The sequence below is a fragment of the Mus musculus genome, chromosome 4, assembly GCF_000001635.26.
Source record: "Mus musculus strain C57BL/6J chromosome 4, GRCm38.p6 C57BL/6J".
NCBI classification, from domain to species: Eukaryota; Metazoa; Chordata; class Mammalia; order Rodentia; family Muridae; genus Mus; species Mus musculus.
In genome coordinates this window covers 37715974-37742232 of record NC_000070.6, presented here as the reverse complement: position 1 = coordinate 37742232, position 26259 = coordinate 37715974, and positions in this window count along the sequence as shown.

Genomic DNA, 26259 nt, shown 5'->3' with positions numbered 1-26259 from the left:
ATAATAATAATAATGGTATTTAGCACTAGGAAGACAGAAGGATATGATAAAATAAATTAAAATGCCATGGGCAATTGAAATAAACATGATCTTAGCATACTAAAAGAATAGACAAGAAATTCTATTGTGGACATCATCATGAAATTAATAAATCAGTCTTCAGTTTTGATGTATTAAATGAGACATAATATAAAATCATAGTGCTGCATATTTACATGGACTTTTCTCAAGAATTTAAATTAACCTATGGGAATTATTCAGTGAGATATTATATATATATATTTTTCTTTATTTACTTTTCAAATGTTATCCCCTTTCCTGGTTTCCCATCTGAAAACCCTGTATCCCCTCGCCCTGCTCACCAACCCACCGACTCCCACTTCCTGGCCCTGGCATTCCCCTACACAGGGGCATCAAGCCTTCACAGGACCAAGGGCCTCTTCTTACACTGATGTGCAACAAGGCCATCCTCTGCTAAATATGCAGCTAGAGCCATGAGTCCCACCATGTTTACTCTTTGGTTGGTGTTTTGACTCTGGGAGTTCTGGGAGTACTGGTTAGTTCATATTTTTGTTCCTCCTATGGGGCTGTAAACCCCTTCAGCTCCTTGGGTCCTTTCTCTAGCTCTTCCATTGGGGACCCTGTACTCAATCGAATGATTGGCTGTAAGCATCTACCTCTGTATTTGTCAGGCACTGGTAGATCTTCTCAGGAGACAGCTATAACAGGCTTCTGTCAGCAAGCACTTGTTGGCATCCACAATAGTGTCTGGGATTGGTGACTGTATATGGGATGGATCCCCAAGTGGGGCAGTTTCTGGATCGTCATTCCTTCAGTCTCTGCTCCACACTTTGTCTCTGTAACACCTTCCATGGATAATTTGTTCCCCTTTATTTAATTTTTTTTTTACTTACTCACTTTATATTCTGCTTACTTCCCCCTCATTGTCACCCCCTCTCACAATCTTTCCTTCATCCCACATCCCCTTCTTCTCTGAGGGAATGTCTTTACCTCTGTATAACCACACCCTGGCCCTTAAAGACTTTGTGATGCTATGTGCTTCCTCTCCCATTGTGGACAGACAAGGCAGCCCAGCTAGAAGAACATATTCCATGTATAGGCAACAGCTTTTGAGAAAGTTCCCAGTTGTTTGGTTATTTATTTTATGTATATGAGTACATTGTTGCTGTCTTCAGACACACCACAAAAGGGCATCAGATCCTATTACAGATAATTTTGAGAAATCATGTGGCTCTGGGAATTTAATTCAAGAAATCTGTAAGAGCAACCTGTACTTTTAACTGCTGAACCACCTCCCCAGACTGAGTTATATTCTTAAAACAAAATAATTTATAATAATCATCTCAAAATAAATAGGAAAAAGATAAGAAAAATCGGGAAATAGAACACTTTACATTAATTAATCACTTCCAGCAAACTAGACATAGCAGGGACTGTTTAAATATGGACAATCAAATATAACTAATACTTTTTAAAAATGTAATAACTTACCATACTCTAAAATGTCAAAAACTAAATCTTTACCTCATTCAATACTCTTCAAAAACTTCTTCTTATAGTAATCTAAACTGTTCCAAAGACCCATAACTGAGCAACATGCCGATGGGGGAATTCTTTGGACCTGTAAATCCTAAATTGGGAATTATTCATCAAACTCCTGTCAAGGCTCTGAAATCTGTGCACAAGAGGAAGCAGAAAGATTGAAACAGCTAGAAGTGACTGGTGACTCCAAGGGAACAGTGATACCCAGCTACAGCAGAACTGATGCACATATAAACACAGAGACTCTAACAGCACAAATAAAACATACATGGGTACAAAACAGACAAAATTTTAGCACAAAGAAAGGGAATTGGACACAAAATTTTCCTCCCTATTACGCTAACAAAGACACTATTTGCAACTGATAACTTTTAGGAAAGTGGAAATCAGTTTTATCAATCGTATTCCAGCAAAGGCATCATGCTGAGGAGGAGTTTTCCAGCACAAATCAATTTCATTAAAATTTTGGGGGGCATTCTTTTTTCTTTATGACAGTTTTGTTCGTTTTATTAGTCTTTTGCTTGTGTAATTTTCATTATTTTACTTGAGAAACATAATATGAAGTTGGGTATGTAGGGGAGTGGGGATATTCTTGTAGAAATTGGAGGAACTGAAAACAATCAAAATATATTATAAGAAAGAACATATATGATAAGGTTTCACATTACTTATTGCATCCATTCTATCTTGTGGTAGACCTTCCAGACTTCAGTAAAGTGAGAAAAAAATTAAAAGAATAAAAGTCTTCATATAATTTAAAGTTGTTTCCTGAGCATTCTATTCTATGGCATATAGAATAAAAAAGTAAAAAATAGCACAGTGTTAGGACTACATGTTACCAAGTGAACTAAAAATAAGTAGTCATTTTTTTAAAAGATGAGGTTATTTTAATGTTTACTTAAGAACCATCAATTATCTGAAATTATAATAACCTATTATTAATATATATTGTTCTGGCTGGGTTTGGGTGTAAACTTGACAAAACCTCTAGTCATGAAAAAGGAAGGAGCCTCAGTTGAGATAATGCCTTCCTTAGATTCAGCTGGAAGATTTTTTCTCTTTAGTGATCAAGGCAGATGACATAGTCTATAGTGGATGGTGCCACTCCTGGGCTGTTAGCCCTGGGTTGTATAAGAAAGAAGGATGAGCAAGTCAAGGGAAGAAAATCTGGTAGCAGCACCCCTCCATGCTTTTGTATCAGTTCCTGTGTCCAAGATTCTGCCCTATTCCAGTTCCTGTACTGACTTCTTTGGTGATGAACAGCAATGTGGAATTGTAAGACAAATAAGCTGTTTCCTCCCCAACATGCTTTTGGTCGTGGTGTTTTGTTGGTGCAATAGAAACCCTAAATAAGACATATAAAGTCACTAAAAAAATATTAGAATTTATTATTGGATATTAAAATTTTCAAATAAAATGTGTCAATAATTCAGATGATATACTAGTGCTCAAGTATCCACTCTTTAAAATATAATCTATGAAACCAATGCAAAGTCATGAAAACCCAAGATGTGTGGCCTTAAAATTTAGCAAATGTGAATTATCTGATCACCATAAACAATTTTTAGAAAATGAAGAAAATATTGAGGAACTTTATTCAATTTCAATGTTTTTTATAACCCTCCATAAATGCACACAATTTGGTAGAGTGAAGAGAGAAAATTTCCTAAGCAGTTTTCCACAATGCTGCCTAGAGATTTAACAGTGAAAGATAATATCTCCAATATATGATGCTATAAATATTAGACAGTAATTTCTAAAATACAAACCATGACCTAGTACTTAACAAACATAATAGCACTAGTGTAAGATAACATACATAAAACATACCATGGGAGAAAAGACTTAGTCATTATCTTTTCAGATATAACATAATAGAAAATGTTAATGACAGAAAGAAAAAAATGTTCTCCCAAAGTTTTTAAAGCAATCACAGCATGTAATAAAATGTTGAGAACAAATACATATAAATATGCATATATATGAATATTGAACCTGTTTATATAAACTAATGACAAAAATCTACATAAAGTAGAATCACTAAAATAAATGTTAAAATACTTAATTAAAACAGAACGAACAATCACTTCTAATGTGGTCCTGATACTTTCAACAGTATAAAAAATAATCCTGTTATTTTAAACATATAAAAATAAACAGATTTTGAGCCTGTAATTTCATTCTGAGAAATCTGTCCATGTGCAATAAATAGATCTACAAAAAATGTATTTTTCCATATTTTGTTAATAATAAATATTTATTAATACAGAAATACTCAATAATATATTAATACTTATGAAATAAAATGGATACTTCATTGCCAAATACAATATCATGAAAAATTCAATGAATATTTTGGTAAATGAAAATAGAAGAGTATCAAATTCTACACACAATTTATTTGTACAATTATAAAAACAAACCACTGAAGGAAAACCTGTAGTGGTGAGAACTCTGAGAAAGTTGGGAGAGGAACTTTTAAAGAGGAATTGACTTTCAGAGATAAAAGTGATCTGTGAAAAATAAGCTGATGATTTCTATAAGTTCAGTATCTGCAGAGTGGGAACGAGTGTTGTACATTGAATTCACTGAGAAGGCATAAATGGCAGATATATCTGCTTTATAATATATTAGGTAAAGTAATTCATACTCTGAGAATTTATTTTCTCAAATTCTTGGGGCAAAATCTCTTATCTTCTATAAAATGTCACAGGGACCACAAATCTTCTGTTGGTTTCCAGTTTATTGTTTCCATGTACGTCAGTTTTGCTCACTGAGAACAAGAGGAAATTTAATAGTAATCATCAAAAACAGGTGAAGAATGCAGCTTTCCCCTCCAAATAAACAGACTGTTTCTCTCTGACCATTACCTTCCTTGGGAGCATAACAGAAAATAATACAGAAAGAGTATACAGTGGCAGGATAATAATGAAAGAAACATATATTTTTGATTGCACTGATATCATTTAATTCATCATTTTTAGTGCTATAAAGACCTTAGATTTCATGTTACATGAACCACTGGATTTGTTTACTGTTCAAGCATCTTTAAACTGAATAATCTGATACCAGACAAGTGAAATAAGCAAATTACAATGGGAAGAAAGCAAATGGATATAAGCAAGGTAGATATTATCTTAAGTCATTTAGTATTAAAAAACAAAACTAAAAGCAATACTACTTATGATATTTAACAGTAACATCAAAAGAAGCCATAGTTTCAGTAGTATTATAAAGTAAACACACTGAATGTTTCAGCTATGTCATCTTGCTTCAGTTATATAACGTGGAAAGAAACCTAGTTATAAAGAAAGAAAAGTTTTCCAACTACTATATTAATAATCATGGTTAGACAACCAGTGCATTCAAAAATATGGTCCAGTTTTATTGCTTGTGATTTATATTATTTCAAATATGCCAATTTTTGCTATATAGCATTTACTTCATTATATGCCTATTTATAATTAGTTTTTTTTTCTTAAATGTACAGAGATATAATAAAGATTGTCATTCCTTTCAAAACAACTATTTCAATAGGAGTTCAGAGAGTGTTCAAATATTTTAAAAGTACATTTTTTTAGATTCATCTTTTTTTCAAAACTGAGAACAGCCACAAAAACAAAATCAGTCATATTACTTTTCAGTCACACTCCTATTTTATCAAATACACTATTTTCCACCAGGAATCTGTTACCTAATTCAACATATTTGGTAGTAAACTGGGTCTTACTGCTTCAGCAAGACAAACTCAACCTCAATGGGTGAAAATTTTCTATAAGCATATTGTTTTTAAAGAAACATTCCACAGAATCTTCAGAAGTGTTTAAAAGTTTCTGCTCAAAACAATATTTGATATATACTTAAATGTAAGCAAAATGAAAGTTTTTTTAAGTTCATATACATAGTACATTTAAACCACAGCATCCCCTCTCTCCTCTCCGTTGCATTCCTCGCTCTCACTTCCTTTTCTATCCATCTCCTTCTCCCCTATTCCTCAGAAAAAGTAAGGCCTCCCACAGATATCAACCAGCCTTGGTATATCAAGTTAGAGTAAGACTATGTACATCTTCTATTAAAGCTTGACTAGGCAGCCCAGTTAGGGGAAAGGGATCCAGAGGCAGACAATATAGGTAAAGACAGACTCTGCTCCTACTTTAGGAGGGCCACAGAAGACCCACCTGTAAAACTGTTTCATATGTGCAAAGGGCCTAGGTACATCTCACGCATGCCTTCTGGTTCACAATTTAGGCTCTATGGGTCCCAATACACCGATATTAGTTAATTCTGTGGGCTTTCTGAGGTGTCTATGACCCCTCTACCTTCTTCAATCCTCTATGCCTCTTGTTCATAGAATTCTACAAGCTCCATGTAATGTTTGTCAGTGGTTCTGTGAATCAGTTTTCATTAGTTGCTGGGTAAAGCTTTTCTAGGACGGTTATGTTAGCATCCTGCCTGGAACTATACAATAGTGCTAGGGGTAGGCTACCTTTCATGTACTGGGTCTCGAGATGGCCAGTCTTTAGTTGTCTCTTCTCTTAAATTCTACTCCATTTTTACCCCTGCACATCTTGTCATCATGACAAATTATGGGTCTAAGGCTTTATGGCTGGGTTGGTGGAATTCTTTCATTGGAAATCTTGCCTGAACACAGGAGATAGCAGGATCAGGCTCCATATCCTTCATTGATAAGAATCTTAGCTAAGGTCATCATCCTAGATTCCTGAGAATTTCTATTGTCCTCGGTTTCTAGCTCATCCCAGAGATGTACCACCACAACTGAGTTTTTCCCCCAGGACTCTCTTCCTCCATCCTTACCGCACCCTATCCCTCCTTTTCCCATTCCTCACCTTTCTCCACCCAGTCCCCTCCCTCCAGTCAACCCTGATTTCTAATCCATTTTCCATTTCCAGTGGGATTCAAGCACACACACACACACACACACACACACACACACACACACACAAGCACATGCCTTGGGCCCTCCTTGTTACTTAACTTCTTTAGCTCCTTTTTTATGGCATGGTTATCATGTTTTTTATAAATAATACTTATAATACCTATAATAATAAGTATATAGTATACTTATAACTGAATATATATCCAGTTTGTCTTTCTGGGAGTGGGTTACCTCAGTTAGGATGATGTTTTCTAGTTCCATCCATTTGCCTGAAAATCTCATGATGTTGTTTTTAATGGCTGAGCAATACTCCATTTTGTAAATGTACTACATTTTCTTTGTCCATTCTTGGGTTGAGAAATATCTATGTTCTTTCCTATGATTGACTACTGGAAAAAAAAAACGAAGCTGTTCTGAACATAGTTGAGCAAGTGTCCTTCTGGTATGGACAAGCTTCTTTTGGTATACACCCAGACATGATATTACTGGATCTTGGGGTAGACCTACTAATAAGTTTCTGAGAAAGCAGCAGATTGATTTCTATACTCATTGTAGAAATTTGCACTTGCACCAGCAAATGAAACGTTTGCTCCTTGCTCCTAATCCTTGCCAGCATGAGCTGTCACTTGAAAATATGATCTTAGCCATTCTGAATGTTGAAAGATGGAATCTCAGAGCTGGTTTGATTTACACTTCTCTGATTACTAGGAATGTTGAATATTTCTTTATTTACACTGTACTATCCACTAATAGTTATATTTTGACTTTTTCCTTTCCATTTGTATCACCTTGATCTCTTTTAGTTCACTTATTGGTGTAGCTAAAACTCGAGTAGATATATAGAGAGTGGACAACCATATTTTGTCCCTAATTTTAGTGGAATAGCTTTAAGTTTCTCTCTATTTAATTTGATGGTGGCTATTTGCATGATATATATTGATTGTATTGTGTTTAGACATGAACCTTGTATTTGTGATCTCTCAAAGTTTTATCATGAGGACGTGTTGGATTTTGTCACAGGGTTTTTTTTCAGCATCTAATGAGATAAACATGTGTTTTGTTTTGTTTTTTTTTTTCTTTCAGTTTGTTTAAATAGTGGATTACAATGATGAATTTTTATTTGTTGAGCCATCCCTGTATGTCTGGGATGAAGCCTATTTGATCATGTTGGATAATGTTTTTGATATGTTTTTGGATTTAGTTTGCCAGTATTGTATTTAATATTTTCACATTGATATTTGAAAGGGAGATTTATTGGAATTTTTCTGGGGTGAACCTCTTATGGTTTAGGTATCAGGGTGACTCTTGCCTCATGTAATCATTTTGACAGTGTGGCTTTGGTTATTATTTCATTGAATATTTTGAGGAGTATTGGTATTATCTCTTCTTTGAAGTTCTGGTAGAATTCTGCACTAAGATAATCTAGCCATGTTGTTGTTGTTGTTGTTATGTTTGTTTGTCTTTTTGATGGGATATTATTATGGCTACTTGTAACTCTTTAGGCATTTTTCTAAGTGGTTTCTATCAAGAAAATTGTCCATCTAGTTAAATTTTCCAATTTTTGTGAATTAAATTTATTTGAAGTAAACATTATTTACTTAATGTTTCTTTGGATTTCTTCTTTCTCTGTTGTAATGTCCTCGTCCTTTCTGATTTTGTTAGTTTCGATATTACATTTCTGCCTTTTAGTTACTTTGGATCAGAGTTTGTCTATGTTTTTGACTTTCTTAAAGAACCAAATATTTGCTTCATTGATTCTTTGCATTGTTCTCTTTGTTTCTAGTTATTGTTTCAGCCCTGAGTTTGATTATTTCATTATCTATTTCTCTTGGGTAGCTCTCCTTCTTTTTGTTTTTACAAATTTAAGGTGTGTTATTAAGTTGCCTGCATGAGATCTCATGAATTTCTTTATGAAAGCACTTAGCATTATGAAATTTCCTCTTAGCACTGCTTTAATTTTGCCCCATATGTTTAGGTGCATTATGCATTTATTTACATTGTCTTATAGTCAGATTTTGATTTGATTTTTATTTCTTCCATGTCCCAGTGCTCATTGCATAGAGTTCAGTGTACATGAGTTTGTAGGCTTTTTGCTGTTTCTGTTGTTTTTGAAATACAGCTTTAATATATGGTAGTCAAATAAGATTTTGGCTTACTGTTGTATGATAGCAGGACTCTGGTAGTGCCATATTGCCCTATATCTTGTTTAGTGTGTTCTTAAACTAGCTTTTAGTCACCTGGATTTTATGGGATTTATGGGTTTAGATGTTGACTTCTGAGTTAAATATTTGTTAGACGGGTGGTTTTTTTGGATGTTGTTCCATGTGGATTTTGTTTCCTATCTGCATTCTGGCCTGAGTGAACTGGGATTATTTTGACTAGCAAGTCTTTAGGTTCCACAGGGTATTTAACCTCATGGTTTGTGGCCGCATTGCCTTTGAGGTACAAACCTTGCCTCTGCGGTCACTAATATCAACACTGGTTGTGGTCCCTGGTGCCAGTATGCCCTGAGAGAATTCTGACAGAGTGGTGGGTAAGAAAATGGATCACAAGGGACCTGTAGCAATTTACAGCTGTTTGTGCCTTAAGGGGTCTTAATAGTCAAGGGAATGGAGCTGGAGGTATGTCCTACCTGGTTGTCTCTGGTCTCTTCAGGATGCACGCAGTGGGTCTGAAAATAAAGTTCAGCAGACATGGTATAGTTTACATAGTTTACTATGTATTTTAAGTAGACTTTACATGCAAGAGGTTGGGGTAAGGTTTTATTTATTTATTTTATTTTTTACATATGAGAAGAATAGTTTCCAAAGCTACTTCCTGATCAGCATGGCAGAGAACATGCTGCTTGAGCAGTAGTCGAAATCTGCAGAGTGATGCACCAGTCCTGGAGGGAGCTTTCTTTTCTTTTCTTTTCTTTTCTTTTCTTTTCTTTTCTTTTCTTTTCTTTTCTTTTCTTTTCTTTTCTTTTCTTTTCTTTCCCTTTCTTTCTTTCTTTCTTTCTTTCTTTCTTTCTTCCTTCCTTCCTTCCTTCCTTCCTTCAATTTATGTCCATATCACTGTCCCAAATTAGCCCTCCCACAGCATCCCCCATCTCACTTCCTCTTCTCTGCTAAATTTTGGAGGACCTCCTGGATATCCATCTCCCTTGCACATAGGGCTAGGCACATAATTGCACACTGAGGACAGACAAGGTCAGCCCAATTAGAAGAACTTATCCCACAGACAGGCAAGAGCATTAGGGATCGTCCCCACTCTAGTTGTTCAGGACCTACATAAAGACTGAGCTGCTGCATAGCTGCTAAATATGTTCAGGAGACCATATTTAGCTCCAGTCCATGTATGCTACTTGATTGATGGTTTAGTCTCTGTGAGTCCCCAAGGGTCCAGGTTCATTGACTCTGTTGATATTTTTATGGAATTCCTATCCCTGTTGGGGCCCTCAATTCTTCCCCAAACAATTCTATAAATGTCCCCAAACTCCATCCATTATTTGCCTTTGGGTCCCTGCATCTTTGTGAGTTAGCTGCTGGGTAGAATCTCTCAGACAACTGGCATGATAAACTCCCTTCTACAAGCATAACAGAGTATCACTCATAGTGCCAGGTGCCAAGTTGTGCTATGCAGAAGGGACAATGAGACACAGTAACTGCCCTTGAAGCAGAGCTAGCAGGTCATGTGTCTCCACTAGTACTGATAGATGCTACATGTAAAACTGTTTTGTATAATAATATACATAACTTACATTATGTTCCTCCCTCGAGAGACATTTTCCCTGCCAAGGTTAATGACTCTGATAATTAGAACAGTAAGAGTCTGGGAGATAAGAGTGTGTCTGGTATTCCTCACCAAAAATGATGAATGCTGTGATTTTTTTTTTTTTTAGGACTGCTCTTCAGTTTGTGGAAAGAAGGTTGAAATACAAGTTTCAAGAATACATAATTTCTCAACTTTCCAAAATATAAGGATGCAAGTGAGTTAAATGAGGAGCTTCACAAACCTAAAACAACAGAAGCAACTATATCATAAACCAGTTTGTCAGAAAGCTATTGGAGAAGGAAATAAAGAGATTTGGGGAGTGATGATTTCAGGTCAAGATCCCACCTAGCTATCTTATTATCTGTGCTTAGAAAGTCAAGCAGATTCCTGAATTCAAGGTCAGCCTAGGACACAATGAGTTCATGTCCAGGTGGGGCTGAAATGGTAATCTCAGGATGGTATCCCACCTAGCTAAACATATTGTTTGTGGGAAAAAGTAAAAAGGCAACCAGATCTCTGGTTTCATTTGCTATGTTGAAGGAAAACAAATGTACTTGATATCTTTTTCTAAGAATCAAGGGTCTAAGATCATAAAATGATGACTCATGGGATAATGGAAAGGATACCTGGGTAAACAATTAGAAGATATCAACTTGTACCAATGGTTGGGTTTGAGTCATTCTTTTACCAGTACCAAACACCCCTTCCTTGGCAGATATCCCCAAGCCTAAGATGGTTTTGGCAGTCAGGGTTTGGTACTTACCCTTACAATGGGTTTTTAGTTGGGCCAGTTATTGCTTAACCATTCCAGTCTCTGTTCCATCCTGCATTTCTGCATTTCTTATAAACAAGATAAATTTTAGGTAGAACGTTTTGTGGTTGGGTTGGTATCTCTATGTCTCTACTCTGTCCGACTACTCTGTCTGGCTATAGGAGGTGGCCTCTTCAGGTTTCATATCACTACATCTGGGAGTCTCAGCTAAGGGTACACACATTGCATCCTAGAAGGCACCTCTACCCTAGGTCTCTGGCATGTCTTCAAGATGCGTCCCATTCCTTCATAACCCTGCCAGTTACAGATGGAGACTGGTCCTAGAGGATCCCGAGAGCAGGGTAGATTAGTTCTAGAAAGGAATCTAACCTATATGGTTTCATAACAGTAGGTCTGATGAAGGTGAGTGGAAAGTCGGTAGGACAATGGTGATCTGAGTAGTATAGCAGACTGTTCCCAATACCTTTTTTAAACAGCTTCTACTTTGACATAATTGCTCTCAAATTTTTCCACTCATCTAGATGGCTTTTAATGATGTTTTTTATTTATATATTTCGGTTCAAAATAATTTCAAATTAGTACACAAAGACAGTAAAGCTATTCTTTTATCAATCATTTTATTATTTTTGCTATAAAGGTGTACTTATTGTTAAAATTTTATGAGTCTATCCAAATGTGTGTGTTTGTGTTTCTGTGTATTTGTGTGTGCATGTAAGGGGGGTATGAGAAAGATAATTCAGTTTAAATTTACAGTGTCCCTACAACCTGTAATGCTAGACCAAGAGCATACTCAAGGGATACCACTGCAAAGGTTCACCTGAATTTGTTGTATATTGCAAGTATATAACAAAACTTCTTCCTGTGTTTATAAATGGTTTGAGTTCTTGGGTCTTGATTTAACTTTCTTGCTTTCTGGTTCAGTTTGTACATTTCTTTTCCTGTAAATAAAGGAAAATTTAATGGTATAATTTTCTTTTATCTGTAAATAAAGCTTTCTGCTCTTCTTCACTCATTCCATGCATAAAACTTGATAGTTAAACTCAGTAGTCATCTTAATGGCCTTCCCTTCAGTCTCTGCTTCACACTTTGTCTCCACATTTGCTCCTGTGAGTATTTTGTTTCCCCTTCTAAGAATGACCAAAGCACTCACATTTTGATCTTCCTTCTTCTTGAGCTTCATGCAGTTTGTGACTTCTTTCATGGATATTCGAAGCTTTTGGGCTAATATTCATTTATCAGTGAATGCATTACATGTGTGTTCTTTTTTGATTGGGTTACCTCACTCTGGATGATATTTTCTAGTTCATTCATTTGACTAAGAATTTCAAGAAGTCATTGTTTTTAATAGCTGAGTAGTACTCCATTGTGTAAATGTACCACATTTTCTGTATCCATTCCTCCGTTGAGGGACACCTAGGTTCTTTTCAGCTATTAAAAATAAGGTTGCTAGGAACATGTGTCATTGTTATACGTTGGAACATCATTTGGGTATATGCCCAGGAGTGGTATAGCTAGGTCCTCAGGTAATTTTATGTCCAATTTTCTGAGGAAACAATGGACTGATTTCAAGAGTGGTTGTACCAGCTTGCAATCCCACTATCAAAAGAGAAGTGTTCCTCTTTCTTCACATCCTTCCCAGCATCTTCTGTCACCTGAAATGCTAATCTTAACCATTCTGACTGGTGTATTGTAGAATCTCAGTGTTGTTTTGGTCTGCATTTCTCTGATTACTAAGGATGTTGAACATTTCTTTAGGTGCTTCTTGACCATCCAGTAATCCTCAGTAGGGATTCTCTGTTTAGCTCTGTATCCCAGTTTTAATAGGGTTATTTGATTCTCTGGAGTCAAACATCTTGATTTTTTTTTTGTTTGTTTTTTGTATTTAGTGGATATTAGCTCTCTATCTGATGTAGGATTGGTAAAGATCTTTTCTCAGTTTGTTGGTTGCTGTTTTGTCCTATTGACAGTATCCTTTGCCTTAAAGAAGCTTTGCAATTTTATGAAGTCCCATTTGTTGATTCTTGATCTTAGTGCACAAGCCATTGCTGTTTTCCCTTATGCCCATGTGTTCGAGTCTCTTACCCACTTTCTCTTCTATTAGTTTCAGTGTATCTGGATTTATGTGGAGTCCCTTGATCCACTTGGACTTGAGCTTTCTACAAGGAGATAAGAATGGATTGATTTGCATTTTTTGATATGCTGACCTCCAGGTGAACCATCACCATTTGTTGAAAATAAAGTTTTGCTTTACAAATATATATATATATATATATATATATATATATATATATATATATACCTCAGTATGCATGTGTGCCTTGTACCTTTTTAACAAAATTTATTTTCTCTACCTTTTTTTATTCTCCAGAAGAATATACTCTCTGTACATTGCTCTCATTAATCTTGCTTACAACTAAAACCCATAGCTGAAACATCATCACTATCTTTTCCTATTTTTATTCTTTGCAGTATTGGGGACTGACCTCAGGTTTTAAACAGGCCAGAAATTTTCTTTGTCATTGAGCTATATCCCCAAACCTTAGCAAAATCTTCTCCTGGTTTAACTACCAGGGATATGGAAGCATATCTCATTTAAATATTTACAAAAGATTAGTTGTTGATATTTTATGATTTATAATTCAAGTTCTCTATTAACTTAGTTTAATTGGCACAGCCTTTGATTCATTAAAGTATAAACTGTGAAATCTTGACCTACCTTTGTATATGTTAAGCTTGAATTAGAATTCCTAATTCTCTAAAAAAAAATTTTTACTACTAAAAGAAAATAAAAGCAGCACTCTTAAGAAGATTATCAGTAGTAAGGAGCTGTGATATCAAAAGATTAAAATATTTTCAAAACAACAAGATAATCTGCACTACCTTATTTCCTAATTGATGGGAAAAGAGGAGATATAAATATCTGGTTACCACTAGAATTTCTAGTTACCACACTTTACAATACAAAAGAGTTAGCATTCATCACCTTTCTTCAACATATACTTGTTTGATTATTCAAGGTTCAGATTAGACTGAGTTTCAAGTTCTTGTCAATATTTAATTAAGAAGGATCAGTCATAGATAGCTATAGTACTATTTGAGCAAATGAACTAAAATTGCATAAGGTATATTCCATTCTCTTCTGAAATTTGTTAACTATTGTTGCCATCAAACAAAACAATATTCACCAAGAGAACCAGCCAGATAATTATAAATGAATGAGTCTAAAATATGATACTAGTTCTCAAGTATGCTGTAGGTAGCAATGATCAGTTTTTAATAGGTGCTGGCAATCACCAGGTATTCAAAAATCATAGGCAAGAATATCGTATATTAAAAATGCACTAAACAAATAGAGTAAACCATTTTCTTTTCAATTTTTTGGACTCTTGACCAGAATTGATTTTAATATTTTTCCATGATTACATTGGTGGAACTTGATTTCTTCTAGCCCTGTGTGCTATTCTTAGTCATGTGACTCACAATTAGATTGGCAATGACTATAGCCCTTTTCCCACACATAAAACTGTCAGCATGCATGCCAATTAATGCCAACTGGGATAGGAATGCCTATTCACCAGGAAGTGGACTGAAACTACCCTTTGATTTCACATAGGCCATTGAGCAGTAATGACTTTCCATCACTTACAACCTGAGCTACTTTCAAAGTAGTGACCCAGAAAAGAAAAGCTCTGTATCCCATTACGATTTCCCTGGAAAACACTGTTCCCCTGAGATCACTTAGTCCTAAATAGCTCTTAAATGCTTTATTGGCTTTAACAGGTTGTATTAGTGAGGCAGAAAAAAAAAAAGAGAATTTCAGTTAAAAATGTATTTGGAACTATTTAAAGCAATACACTAAATTTCTGTGGGTGATTTTAGAAGGGAGCAAAAGCCTAAGTCTTTCTGATATTCAGGACAGAACAATACTGACAGGTTTCCTAACATCCTTTTCATATTGCATCTAACTTTACAGTAAATGTCCTTAAAAATAGATAAGACATTTAATGGTAACACATCAAATTGTTTTAACTTCATCTAATCATGAATACATATGTGTAAATCATTACATGAATGACAATATAAACTTTATATGATGAAAATACTTGCATTTATTAAGCATGTATATTTACATATAAGTACATATTGAGGTTATCTAAGTATACAAATATATTATTAAGTGTAACTTTAACTCTTAGAGAAGTAGGAATTTATTTTAAACATTTTGAGAACAGATTGCTATTCCAAATGTAGAGCATATATGGAATCACTGCTTACTATCATATACTATACTGTACACTTTATGTATATAACCTAAGACTTCCTAAAATATTTACTAATTTAAATACTAATCAAGAAATGTATCATAAGTAAATGAACGAATTTGGGTTTTAATAACATATTAGTTCTACAAATAAAATTAACTATCTATGTTTTCTAAATTTTATAGTTTTCCATTTATTAACTGAGATTTTAAGTTGTTATGTTATATCCGAAAATCATTATTAGCAAATATATTTTATTATTATAAAACAGCATAGTTAAATGAAGAGATGGAGAGATGTGTCAGTGGGTAAGAGCCCTTTTTCTGGACCATGTTGAGGTCCCCTGAACCCACATATAACAGACCTATAAGCCTAAATGTGGTGTTGAAGATAGAACGACTTATACCTTGCTGTGACACACAGACACACAATGCACACACACAAACACACACAGAAAATGATTGATAGGGGCAAGAGAGAGAGAGAGAGAGAGAGAGAGAGAGAGAGAGAGAGATAGAGATTTGAATCCTGGCTCTGTTATTTGCCAACAGCTTAATTTTGAAATACTTTACTGATTTTTGTCTACATTTTAATTTCCTTATCTCAGTAGAAGATAACCGCTATGGGGAGCTATAGGGAACTGCAACCCTATAGGTGGAACAACAATATGAACTAACCAGTACCCGGGAGCTCTTGTCTTTAGCTGCATATGTATCAAAAGATGGCCTAGTCGGCCATCACTGCAAAGAGAGGCCCATTGGACTTGCAAACTTTATATGCCCCAGTACAGGGGAACGCCAGGGCCAAAAAGGGGGAGTGGGTGGGTAGGGGATTGGGGGGGTGGGTATGGGGGACCTTTGGGATGGCATTGAAAATGTAAATGAGGAAAATACCTAATTTAAAAAAAAAAAAAAGATAACCGCTATGGGAGCCATGTTTTTTGCCACACTAACAAAAATACTTGACATGAAGAATTAACAAACGTAAAAGCCTCACTTTAATGTTATAATTTGAATTAATAATTAAGGGCTATGCATGTGATGATGAAAAAGAGTATAAAACATATCAGGAAAGATGCTCACTTCATTAGAGACAGAAAGCTTAATAAGAAGGGATTTGGTAACAATATTACATTCAAATGTGGATCCTAATGGTGTACTTTATTTAACTAGGTCACGTCACTATGTGCTTCTAGAACATTCCAAAGGAGTAGCACCAGTTTGCAACCCACTCTGTAATATATGAGCCTTGTAGGTATTATTTTTTCTCAAAGCAAAAGGTTCTCATATCCAATAAAGATGCATGATATCTCATTATTTAAAAGGAATTACAATAGTGTTTTAAAAGTTTGAGCTCCTGGCCCTGGCATTCCCCTATACTGAGGCATAGAGTCTTTGTAAGACCAGGGGCCTCTCTTCCCATTGACCGCTGACTAGGGCATCCTGTGCTACATGTGAAAATAGAGACATGAGCTCTGAGGTTAGTTCATATTGTCGTTCCTTCTATAGGGGTGCAGACCCCTTCAGCCCCTTGGGTACTTTCTCTAGCTCCTCCACTGGGGGCCCTGTGTTCCATCCAATAGATGGCTGTGAACAACCACTTCTGTATTTGTCAGGCACTGGCAGAGCCTCTCAGGAGAGAGCTATATCAGGCTCCTGTCAGGAAGTGGGAGTGGGTGGCTTGGGGAGCAGGGGGAAGGGGTAGGGTATAGGGGACTTTTGTAGAGGAAAGTAGAAAAGGAGATAGCATTTGAAATGTAAATGAAGAAAACATCTAATAAGAAAAGGAAAGAAATTTAAAAAAATAAACAGAAAAAGTGCAAGGATTTTAAAAAAGTTTTAAATCAATATCTTCTTTATGTCTCTTGGTGAACACTTATCTGTGAGCTCTTAAGTGTAAAATAACTTCATATTAACTAAGTACAATATAGCAAATGATGCATGTTCTTTACAAAATGGAAAGATACTTGAGTGACATGGGTAGTTTAGACTGAACAGGGCAACTGAGTAGTATAAATTTAAATCTTGTATCTCCACTGTGAGGAGTGGAGATACATGCTGGTATGGCATAATTTCCCAGGGTCTTAAGAAACCATAACACTTTAATTTATACAGATATAGGCTACATGACTTACCCCTACCTAGTGACTATCGACATTCTTGTTAGATGGTCTATGTTCTCAACCTCTTTAATAAACTATAGATACTTGATTGTAAATGTGACACAAATCTAGAAATATCATGGAACAAGGATTTTTAATTGAGAATATATCTGTATTAGATAAGTCCATTTTGGGTGGTGCTACAACTGGTCAGCTGGTCCTCCATGGTATAAGAAAGTAAACTACTGAACAGGGAGAAGCAAAACAGTAAAGAGCAGTTTTTCACATTTTCTTCATCAGTCCCTGATCCTTGGTCCCTACCTTGTTTGAGTTCCTTCCATGACTTCTTCCAATGATAGACTGTAATGTAGAATGTAAATAAAGTATGCATGCCCTCACCCAAGTTGCCTTTGCCATTATCTTTTGCTGTATCCCAGCAAAATAAATCTTTTTTTTTCCATTTTTATTAGGTATTTAGCTCATTTACATTTCCAATGCTATACCAAAAGTCCCCCATACCCACCCACCCCCAATCCCCTACCCACCCACTCCCCCTTTTCGGCCCTGGCGTTACCCTGTACTGGGGCATATAAAGTTTGCGTGTCCAATGGGCCTCTCTTTCCAGTGATGGCCGACTAGGCCATCTTTTGATACATATGCAGCTAGAGTCAAGAGCTCTGGGATACTGGTTAGTTCATTATGTTGTTCCGCCTATAGGGTTGCAGATCCCTTTAGCTCCTTGGGTACTTTCTCTAGCTCCTCCATTGGGAGCCCTGTGATCCATCCATTAGCTGACTGTGAGCATCCACTTCTGTGTTTGCTAGGCCCCGGCATAGTCTCACAAGAGACAGCTACATCTGTGTCCTTTCGATAAAATCTTGCTAGTGTATGCAATGGTGTCAGCGTTTGGATGCTGATTATGGGGTGGATCCCTGGATATGGCAGTCTCTACATGGACCATCCTTTCATCTCAGCTCCAAACTTTGTCTCTGTAACTCCTTCCCAGGGTGTTTTGTTCCCACTTCTAAGGAGGGGCATAGTGTCCACACTTCAGTCTTCATTTTTCTTGAGTTTCATGTGTTTAGGAAATTGTATCTTATATCTTGGGTATCCTAGGTTTTGGGCTAATATCCACTTATCAGTGAGTACATATAGCTTGAAATGCAGTTGTGCTTCACACTCACACACACACACACACACACACACACACACACATATGTATAAGTATATATATACAGATCACATAACGTGACTCCTCAGAGAATACTGTCATGTTATACATTGTACTAACACTTCTTAAATCTGAATACATTGGACACATAAGGGCATTCTCAAGAGAATACCACCAAAGTACAAATTGCCTGAACTAGCACAATTTGCTTTAATACAGATATGAAATCCCCCATGACACTATAACTCTTGAATTCTAATGCTTTTAGATTTGGCATCAATACAGATAACCCAAGGTTTTATCACAATCTCAAAAAATAAAAAAGAAAAAGAAAAGAAAAGAAAAGGAAAGGAAAAGTTAGCTATACATGTCACATACTTACACTTCTGCTACTTGTAATGATAGAGAAATAAATTCTGAATGTACAAAAACCTAGGAAGCCTGATTTAAGTGGATTCTTCAGATAAAAGAAAGACAAATTTATTCTAGAGTATTGTTTTGGTTATTGTTAGTTGTTCAGGTTATTTAGGCATCAATATGTTAATGTTTGGCCAATTCTTGTGGTATTCTCCAGTTATCTTCCTTATTTTCACATAATCAGTATTTAATGTCTTTTTAATCATGCCTACATCTTCAAAGACTGTGGTTTTCTTAGTTCTAACTTTATAAAATATATAATTAGATTTGTAGTTTTTATCTTTTCTTTTGTAATTTTGACTTATTTTTTTTACTGTAAACTAGTCTAAAAGCAGCTAGCAATAGCAAGGTCACATCTTGAATAATAGAACACTACTCACTTTCTGACATCAGATTAACTAATCACTGGTGTTCAAACATGAACAACATCAAATGCAATACAGAGACAAATTCTTTTTCAAATTATAACATTGCTTCAATAAGTGCCTGTTTGCCTCTGAAATATCATGAGTTTGCCTTTTATTGTTTGCATTCTTATCAGAACAGTGTTCTAGCTTCTTACCAGAATTGGCTATTTACAACTGCTTATGATATGGTAATATAATAGCCCTACATTATACTGTTTCTTAGCTCTTTTCACAAAACAGTTTCTAAGACTGAGGACCAAGTAATTATGATTCAGTCACAACTATTATAGTTTACTGGCTTCAATTTTCAGTGCTGGATTTTCTTGCTTCTGTGACAAAGTAGCTAAAATTAACAATTAAAATATGGAATGTTTACCATTTAAAATTTGGTAGGACCTGGAAAAATGAAGCTAAAATATGAGGCCAACTAAAGTTTCATGCAATAACCAACTTTATTCAGGGCATTAGACAATTTGTGTTTTGAGGATCAAAAGGAATTACATGAGTAAAGTGTATCATCATAAAAATAAGTCACATGTGGCTAAAAATAAGTTTTCCATACAGCCAGGTGAATAAACATAACTGCAGTAAACGCACACCTATCTGTAACTCCTAGAATGTGCAAGAAAATTCATTCCAAGAACAGTCGTGTGTTTTTAAAGAAACTGAGATCATAAGACTCTTGTCTTGTTTTCTTGGAGTTTTCACATGACCACTCAGAATTTCCTTCAAAACCTTCATTTTTGGAATGTGTTCTGAGAAGGGAGAATTTGTTTTGGTTGATATTATCCCAAAGCTCAGTCACTAATTATGATGTCTTTGAATGGGTTAAAAAGTAAGGGAGATACTATGGATCTGTATATTTAAATACAAGTTCATAGTGACCTATTGTCTCCAAAGAGGCTCAAATTTTTAAGGTTGCAAGAATCTTCAAAAATGGTGCCATAGGATGTTAATCAAGGATTTAACATATAAGCCTGTTATGGAAATTTCATATTCATGCCATCATAGCATCTATTTCTTCCAATTATGTTAGAATTGGAAATAATATTTACTTCTTATATATTATACATGAAATATAATAGCATGTTTTATTATTTATACATTAATGTATTCTATCTAGCTTAGTCAAGAAGCCATTGCTAATCTTAGAACATAGAATAATATTTCTAAGACAGTGTCTATTCTGTAGTATGTATTCTTTTCTAAAATTCTCAAAAGGCACATTATCTTGTATTGTAAAATTATGTGTATAGTATTACCATTTTTATTCAAGAAGAAAATAGAATGATTTACTAAAGGCAAGTTACACTACTTCATACTTAGAATTTTGGTAAGCTGTTTTGTTCACCTTAGTAAGATGTGTACCAGAGGAGGCTAAATTTTACATCCATAAGCACAATAATTCTTGCAGGAAAAAATAATTTGTACCTGAATATGCTAACCATGTTTTTAAAAAGTTATTATGATTAAAACAAGAAGATTGGTGAGTAGTAGCTAAAATTGTTCACTATTTCTTATGATTTACTTTCTTCATCTAATTGGAAGTACAGCTTACAATAATAAATACATTTGAACAATCAAGTAATTTCTGTTTCACCTATTAGTCTCTTAGATGTTCAAATATACCTATTATTTTACTGAGTCACCATTACCTGAATGATTACTTTAGCTGCAGAAAAGAATGGCTGAGTCTTTCTCCAAAGTACTGAATGCTATATTTGTTTCCATTAGTTACTGCAACCTATGAGCTGTAGTTTCCCCCAACACTGATCTCTGTGCAAAATAAAGAATATATACTATTTTCACACATAGGCAGTTCAGATTTTTTGCAGTTACTAAAGTTCTTTTCTTGTCTACTGACATAATGGATGTTTTGTGCCTTCTAATTAGGATAATTACATCAACACACTCTAATGCATTATTTGTAAGCTGTCTAATGCTCTATTCTCGTAGTCAGGATCTGGTAGGTACTCTATGTAAGATTTTTTTTTTAAATTGCTTGAACAAATACATAATTCTTTGAAATATGTATTCCCATAGGTAATGCAAAAATATTCCCTGAAAGATTATGAGGAAGGTGAAAAGCCATTTGATTGATAAACAATAGACAAAAATCACAAATAAATAAATATATTTGCATGAAGGGCTGTTAGTGAAATACTTGGATTGTAAAGTCTATTTTTATTGAACATTCCTAAAGCCTGTAGTTGTTTTCAGGATTATTATACTTGTTGCATGTCATTCTTTAAGTAAGAACATTAGAAACTCTGAAGAAACATAGTAATATTGACTTATTTTCCCTGAATCTAAAGCAGTAATATGCCACCAATCTTAAAACAAAGATGAGAAAAAGGTTTTCTTTTATCATTATACATTATAATCCTCAATTTTATCACAGAAAATGAACAAATATACTTTGTCGTTTGAAAACAAAAGCAAAAAGAATATACTTTTACAATCAGTGAAGTAATGTGAGGAAAACAAAATGATTGTGAAGTTGGAGAGAAAAAAAAAAAAACATGATTGCAAAGATTTAAGTGGAATTGTCAAGAAACCTCTCCCAGGAAATTTAAGAGGGAAATGTGGGCATACACAATGAAAATACCTAAAGCAAAAATATTCAGCCTATAGGACCAGTAATATAGAAGTGTTTGGAAAGAGGAAATAGGAAGAATAAAGAGGTCAAAATGACAGCATATACCAGAATAAAAGATGCTGTTAGCAATTGATTGGAAAAGAAATCAGGGAGACAAGTTAGTGTTATCCAGAAATATATACAAAGGGAGAGAGGGAGAATCAGAGAGAGATAGAAACTGATATAATAAATATAATACTTAACATACAATATGAACAGAATATATTTTTTTTTAAAAAGGAATGAAAATTACTACCAACATAGGATTTCTTAATGTGATTTAATAGTAGAAGAACTTACCTTTACAATGACATAATGAGAGATCACATAATATGAAATAGCATAAAACCAAAACTGGGCATTAGTTCTTAGATTAGAATCAGAGTGTGAAATGAACAGCAAGGATTTCTAGGTAAGGGAAGAACTGTGGCAGCTACTCAAATTTCAATCCACATGATAGATACATCTTGGAAATTCCTCTAGTTTTTCTCTATTAATGTTAAAGAAAATGTATAGCCAGTGCATAGACATGAATGTGCAATCAAATATTTATGTTTTACTTATATTGACTAAATTCAGCAAACAAATATTTCTGTTCTGCAAACAAACTCTAACATGAAAGGTTCAACAAAAACTTTTCACAAAAATGAGATTTTTTAAAAACTTTTTAAATCTACTATCTTTTAAATATCATATGAAAAATCTTACCTAAATAGTGTTATCATCTGACTTTGATTCTATGATGATCTACCTAACTTGTATTTTGTATTTACCAATGTGTCCTTTTTTGTTGTTTGTTCATTTGTTTAGATTTGATTGGATTTGATTTGTGTTGATTTTTTGCAAACCTATGGTGGAAGAAATTACTGTGAAGACATGATTTTTTGAGAACTGCAAGTATTCAGAACAGTGCATACTAACTTCTCACCTACAATTTTACTTCATAAGGATCATAAATTTTACAGTGGTAAAAATGAAACCATTTGAATTTTTTCAGTACATTTTTTATAGTATATAATACAGTTTATTCAGGACATGGGGAGGGGAGTTGAGGGGTAGTGGAGAGTGAGAGAGAGAGAGAGAGAGAGAGAGAGAGAGAGAGAGAGAGAGAGAGAAGCAGAGTAAAAGCCATATATGAACACACGGAGAGAAAGGGGGAGAGGAGATTGGGGAGAGAGAAGGAAGGAGCAAGAGGTCAGAGCTAGAGCAAGAAAGGAAGATCTAATTACATTTTTATGTTTGCATTCCTGTTCATTTTCTTTAATTTCACTTTTTCTTTTTTTTTCCACATATTTTTCTTGGCTATGTAAATAAAATTGATAAAGGGAATATGAGATAATTTTATGGCTTTATGTAGAAGGAGAATCTATACAGCGCCTAGAGCTTGAGTACCTCTGTGCCCTTTGAATAAGTTTTGATAAGTTAAAAGTCACTATTAAATCTTTATTCAATGTAAAGTATGCCATTTGAACATGATCAATTCTCCAGATATTGACAGACAAAAGGAAATGTTAAAACATAAAAACACTCCAATATAACTTTCTTTTAGCAACAGTGTAAATTGGAAATTCATTTAAATGCTAAATAAAATGTCAACAGTTGAATGTATATTTTAAAACTAGATGCTAGACACATCTTTTAGAAAAGAAAATGTATAAGAAATATTAAGACCCCTTCTGCCCAGTCTTTTCTGCTGGAACAGACTGTTCGCTACTCTGCTCCCCAGAAGACACCATAGCCTGAGATATCCTAAGAGATCCACTACACACAGGGTAACTGACAACAGAGCCTGAGGCATCCAAGGCGATCTACAGCACACAGAGCTAACAGACTGAATACAAAAACAAGATTCAGCATTTTGCTGCATGCAGCAAACACACCTCAATACCAAAGACAGACACTACTTCAGAGTAAAAGGATCGAAAAAGATCTTCCTAGCTAATGTTCCCAAGAAACAAGCTGGAACTGCCATCAAAATTTCCAATAAAATAGACTTTCTACCAAAAATTATCAAGCATGATAAGCATGATACTTCATATTCATCAAGGGGAAAAATCCAACAATAGGAAATCTCAATTCTGAACATCTATGCTCCAAGAGCAAGGGTACCCACATTCAAAATAAAAAGTTTAATAAGCTCATATTATATATTATTATAAAACACATTATTGTCTCCCACACAATAATAGTGGGAGACTTCAACACACCACTCTCACCAATGGACAGGTCATTGAAACAGAAACTAAACAGAGATATAATGAAACTAAGAGAGGTTAAGAACCAAATTGATTTAACAGATATCTACAGAACATTTCACCCTAAAACAAAAGAATACACCTTCTTTTCAGTACCTCATGGTACCTTCTCCAAATTTGACCATATAATTGGTCAAAACATTAATCTCAACTGATACAAGAAGATTGAAATAATCCCATACACCCTATCAGATCAACATGATCTAAGGCTGGTCTTGAATATCAGCAAAAAGAACAGAAAGACCACATGCATATGGAAACTGAACAACTCTCCACTCAATGATCACTTGGTCAAAGAAAAAGTAAAGAAAGAAATTAAAGACTACTTGGAATTTAATGAAAATATTGACACCTCATACCAAAATTTACAGGATATAATGAAAGCAGTGCTAAGTGAAAATTCCTACAGTAAGTGCCCTGGTAAAGAAACTTGTGAGATCTTATACTAGCAATTTAACTGTGCACTTGAGGGCTCTAGAGCAAAAAGAATCAAACACACCCAGGAGGAACAGAAAACAGGAAATAGTCAAACTCAAAACCAAAATCAACCAAGTAGAAACAAAGAGAATAATACAAAGAAGCAACAAAACCAAAAGCTGGTTCTTTGAGAATATCAACCTGATAGATATCTCCTAGCCAAACTAAGGAAAGGACCCAGAGGCAGTATCAAAATTAATAAAACCAGAAATGAAAAGAGAGACATAACAGCAGAAACTGAGGAAATTAAAAAAAAATCAGATCTTACTACAAAACCTATAATCAATAAAACTGGAAAATCTAGATGAAATGGATAGGCTTTCTAGACATACTACAAACCAAAGTTAAATCAAGAGTAGGTGAACTATCTACAAATACCAAATCAAGAGTAGGTGAACTATCTAAAAATACCCATACCCCATAAAGAGATAGAAGAAGTCACTACAAAATACTCAAAAAAAAAAAAAAAAGAAAAAAAAGAAAAATGAAAAAAAGAAAAAAGGAAAAAAATGAAAAAAGAAAAAAAAAAAAAAAGAAAAAAGAAAAAGACAAAAGCCCAGACATATTCAGTGAAGTATTTTACCACACCTTCAAAGAACACCTAACACCAATATTCCTCAAACTATTCCATGAAATAGAAACAGAAAGAACACTATCTAACTCATTCTATGAAGCCACAACTACACTGACACATAAACCATGCAAGTATCCAACCAACAAATAGAACTTCTGACCAAACTTATTTATAAGTATCAATGCAAAGCTGCTCAAAAAATTCTTGCAAACTGAATCCAACAACATATCAAAATAATCATTCACTATGATCAAGTAGGCTTCATCCCAAGGATGCAAGGTTGGTCCAATATATTAAAAAAATCCATCAACATAATCGACTATAAAAACAAACTCAAAATATTCGTATGAACATCTCCTTAGATGCATTAAAAGCATTTAACAAATATAACACCCCTTAATTTTAAAAGTATTAGAGAAATCAGAAATTCAAATGTCCCCCCAAAAATTATATATATAATAAAAAACAATTTACTGAAAACCAACAGGTAATATCAAATTAAATGGGAAGATACTTGAAACATTCTCACTAAAATCATAGACAAGACAAGGATGGCCACTGTCCCCATATCTAGGCAATATAGTACATGAAGTGCTGGCTAGAACAATAAGACAACAAAAAGAGATCAAGCAGATACAAAGTAGCAAAGAAGAAATAAAGGTATCAGTACTTGCAGATGATATGATAGTATACATAAGCAATCCCAAATATTCTACAGGAGAACTTCTCTAACTGATAAACAACTTCAGCCAACTGGCTGGAAATCATTAGCTTTCCTTTATACAAATGATAAACAGGCTGGGGAAGAAATTAGGGAAACAACTCCATTCATATTAGCCACAGATAAAATATAAAATGTATTGGGATAACTCTAACCAATCAAGTGAAAGATCTGTATGACAAGATAGCCAAGTCTTTCAAGAAAGAAATCAAAGATCTCAGAAAATGGAGAGAACTCCCATGCTCATG